This window comes from Cucurbita maxima, unplaced genomic scaffold (assembly GCF_002738345.1).
Source record: "Cucurbita maxima cultivar Rimu unplaced genomic scaffold, Cmax_1.0 Cma_Scf00781, whole genome shotgun sequence".
NCBI lineage: Eukaryota > Viridiplantae > Streptophyta > Magnoliopsida > Cucurbitales > Cucurbitaceae > Cucurbita > Cucurbita maxima.
The window spans coordinates 6,895-11,519 of record NW_019272797.1 but is presented as its reverse complement, the minus strand read 5'-3'; the positions used below and the strand labels follow the sequence as shown (position 1 = coordinate 11,519).

The following is a 4,625-nucleotide window of genomic DNA, read 5'->3' as shown; positions in this document are numbered from 1 at the left end:
GTGTAACTAGCCAACTAGCCAAAGAGAGAGGGAGAGGGATCATGTCAATCAATTTGTATGTGCATTTTGTCCATCCTGTACTTGTCTGCTTAGCTTTCTTAGCCAACATCTCTGGTTTCCCCCGAACAAAGAGGTTCACTTATCCATACCCAACAGTCACACTTTCAGTTGAAAGACTGATTTTTTTTCATAAAGTTGGTTCCAAGATAGAGAAAGAATGAAGCTGCTTAAAGGGACGGTTACGCGATATGTCTTTTCATACTCACCTTTTCTTTAACCCTGCTATCAACCGAGCCATTCTCGTTTGTTGCTTTAAGGGGTCTCCCCATTGTAGATTACTCAGATTGGTTCTCGCATCCCTGTGCCAAAAAGTATGGGCGAGTTTGGTTTGAGTGTTCATCGATTGGGTGGATTCATATGCTCTGGAGGGGTGAGACGAGGTGTAGCGCATCTGTTTTGGGTATGTTGTCCGCTAAAGGTTTTAGGAAAGGGGTACAAATTTTCTACAAAAAAACGAACCAAAATCTTTCTTCCTTGCACGACTCACTTCTATCACGTTTAGAAGAAATATTTTAGAAAACGTGAGCGAGGAAATACGTTAAAAACAATTTCAAATAGAGCAATGTTATAAGCTAAAAGTGAAGAAATAGGGTCTTGAACCCCCTAGAATCGGCTACCCAATAAGAAATCCTTTGTTTTATCTCCAACGATAAATTAGATTTTGCATGAACTTTGGAAGCGAATATCTTAGGTTACGATCCACGAGAAGGTATCAAATAAATCCCTAGCCCTTTCTTGTAACATCCATCTTTAAGTTTCACGAAGAAATCAAGGAGAGAAACGCTGTAAATGTGGCTGTACAAGCCGAGTTTCAGATGGCGGCAATGCGAAAAATGCGCATCTTCTTCCTGTTTAGAGGAAGAAAACGATAATATGGCCAGTTCAATTGAACTGTCCAAGTCAACTCAAAATTTGACCTTTTCTCGATTTTTCTCAATTTTAACCCCATTCTAGACCGATTCTCGTAAAAAACATTATAGTTTCATAAACTAGACACAATAAGGAGTATGTGGAAGGAAATTTGAAGTAATTCAGATACTGGAAGCTCAAGAATGGAGGTCCCAAACGTCGATGACGAGACAAGTAGCCCCCTTGGACTCTTTGTTAAGAAATACTTGTAGAAATCGCTTGGATTTTCATATGAACCCTAAACCAAGTATGAATTAAGAATATATGAAAAAAAAACCCACTATCTGAGCTCCGTTGTCTATTAAATTTTAATACTGAGCATTTATAGCATGTTGAGGTTAGATATGAAATTTGGTGTTCATTGGATAAGGATAAGTAGGTAAACCAAGAAACGGTGTAAAATGACCTTAAGGGGTAAAAACTATATTATTTCAAACCCTCCATTGTTGCTTCTACTTTGCATGAAAATGCTTCCACTAAATCATGTTACTAACTAGTTGGTTTGGTTCGGTTCAATTCTTGGGTCCACTAGATTGAATCGACCTAGCTCAATTAAACTCTTGATAATATAAAAATCATAAGTTTCTTAAATTACGTTAACTTAAAAGTTTAGCCCCTAATTTTTTTTTAGAATGTTTAGCTTTGTGTCTAGTTGATCTCTAGATGCTTAAAAGTATCTAATAAAACTTCTATGCAAGGAACTTTTCTGTATAAGTGATGTAAGACTTCAGGTTTATTATTAAGGAATTTTAAAGGAGTGATTTGATATATCATAGAGGACAAAAGATTTATTTGTTTCAAATATCTTATGTTGACCATTCTTTTTTTGTCAAGTATTTTGAATATTATCATTGTGAATTACTAATGTCGATTGAATCTCATTAATAACAATATCCCAAAACTCGGGTAAAGATGACATCAAAATTAATACTTTAATTTCATCTTCAAAATTTATTTCTACTTAACTCAGTTGACTTATAATCATAATAGTCACCCATACACAAATGTTTACAACCTTAAAAGGTAAATTTGTAAGGAGTACACGAGAAAAGTGCTTAAAATAGTTTCAAAATATAAAAAAAAAAATATATAGGGATTGGTCAAAGTCAACATTTGTTTTCTGGTTAGCATGGTACCATCAAAACTTGTTTATTTCTTTGAAATGTTTGAGTTTACAATTTACACGTTTTCATTTAGAAATGAAGCAAAATTAGTCTGGTTGTAAAATGTTGTCACGCTTAAAACTACCATAAAGGTATAATCGACCTATTATCCTTCCACCAATAGGAGCAAAAGGCAACGTTACTAAGTGAAACTAGTTTCATGTCATTTATTCAACAATAAGGGTGTTAGCATGCATTTGGAAATGAACTCATATTTAAAAAATTTAGATAAAATAGAAAAGAATTGTTATCTCAATGATAATGATACTATGTGAAACTAGCCTCAAGATGCTTCCTTAACTCTTAGGGGCGGTAAACCAACGGTTCCTTCACCCAAGACCCATGGCCCAACTCCCAACATGGAAGGGATAATCTAGAGAATCATTCCAAGAACCCTAACGGATGGGTTACAAACTCACATTATCAAGCTCAACAACAAACAATGTCGCCGGCAAACTTATGAAGACTACATGAAATTATGAATATATTAATGTTGGATTTTTTTAATTTACCGATTTTTAAAATGTTAAATTATGTAAAATTACTGGCAAATAAGAATATTTTAGAGAGCTTTTCCTTTTTATTTAAGATTTTGATATTCAAAAAGCTAAAAAACAAGGAGATGAAATATTAATGATATTAATGGGTCATAGGTTGTTGAAGAGGAGTGAGTGAAAATAAAAAGGGAGATGATTTATGCAAGTCACTAATAGTTAGAACCTTATTTTAGAATGTTAAGGGCATTAATTTTGAAAGTTCATCAATATTTTTGGTACTAGTGGTTTTGTCAATATAAGAATGCAACTTATATTAAAATTCATACTAAAAAATTACTTTTTTTATGTTTATGTCACGAGCCATTTCCGAAGCAAGTTAAAAGAGGTTGAACACAAAGTAAAATGTTTTCTCGAAATAAAAAAAGAATTAAAATATAATAAACATATATATTTACATTATATTCAAAATAGAGTTTATAGGTTCATAGTACAAAATAAGGGAAAGGTTAAAAAAATCATTTTAAAACATCAAAAATAGTTTTGGTGGGTGTTGTTGGTCTAGGGCAACTACTCTTAGTTACATGAAAAAGATGGAGTGAGTACAAGACTCGGTAAGTTAGCCTAATTGTAAGTAAGTTTTTAACCATGTTCATAGTGGGTGCTTGGATACCACACTCTTTTGTTAATGATAGCTTGGTTCTTGTCCGAGAATAGTGGCCCTTAGGTTCTAAGTACATGGTTCTATGTGGTGGAGGACTTTGGAATAAGGTTTGGAATCGGTAATTATTCTTATTTCTTTTCCTTTAGACACTCGGTGGTTGGGAGCAAATCGAACAAAGTGTTCGTCCAAAATTTTTAAAAGGGCCCAACCAGATTCGAACTGGTGACCTCTTGATCTGCAGTCAAATGCTCTACCACTGAGCTATGAACCCATTTTATATGATTTTAGCCTTAGTGACCCCTTCTACCAAGTGTCAGTCCAAAAGTGTAAAACGTGTCTGTCGAAAATAGAAAGGCCAAAAAGATAATTCAAACATAGTTCATCTACAAACTACCCAAAGCTATTAAATACAAATTGAAGAAAATAAGAAATAACATAAATAATCTTAAATGTAATTCAACTCCCGAAGATAAAAAGTCCTCAAATTACATTCCAATGTCAAGTGATATTTTATTACAACTCAATTCTTTTCTTGATTTATTGTAATTGAACTTAAAAGTATGACAAATACGCTGGATTTATTTTAAATTTCCTTTAAAATTGTTGTGCACGGAGTACAATGGAAATAATATATATATTTTTTTTTACTGTTTTGTAATTTGTATGGTATTATTAGAGGCTTTTGAATGAAATATGATAATTGATTCTCGGTCCTCTTTGACAATTTTAGATACCTCCATATCCGATATTTGATGCGTCACGTTTCACTATGAGATCTGCCCTTGGGTCAATAAGACTTAAGTAGAGAGTTTATTTGACTAATGATTTGATTTTTTTGGGTTGTAGAGATATCCTTTACAAATCAAGACTTTGTATTATTTTCAAGACACTCATCAAGACATTTGTAAATGTGCCTGATATCTTGAAGGATTTAAGACACATAATTGAGAGAACCTAAATTTTTTTTGAAGTTGGCTTTTCTAGGATACGTCATCACGAAAGTTTGAGACAAACTCAATGGACCATTGAATGGGTTTTATAAGGCTCAAATAAATTTAAAATCCAAGAAAGCGGATCTGAGTTTGATATTATTTGATTTTGGGTATGGACACAACTAGCTGATTTCTTTTGATTGCATTAATGAATGTATGTAGATGTTTAAAGTGTTCATCTTAATGGTTTTAGAAAATATCAACACATCATCAATATAAACTATTGATATTTTTTGAAAGAATTGAAAATATCATTCATAATCATCTGAAATTCGGATGGAGTGTTTTTTAGCCTAAATCGCATGACGTTCCTCTCATATTTTCTAAACTGGACATTAAATGC

At 32.8% G+C, this 4,625-nt stretch overlaps 1 non-coding gene across 1 annotated transcript; it reads right to left on the bottom strand.

The window, feature by feature from the left end:
• Positions 1–3,489: 3,489 nt before the first annotated feature.
• Positions 3,490–3,561, bottom strand: TRNAC-GCA. Its single transcript has one exon. It is a non-coding gene; the product is annotated as a tRNA-Cys (tRNA).
• Between the last annotated feature and the right edge of the window lie 1,064 nt (positions 3,562–4,625).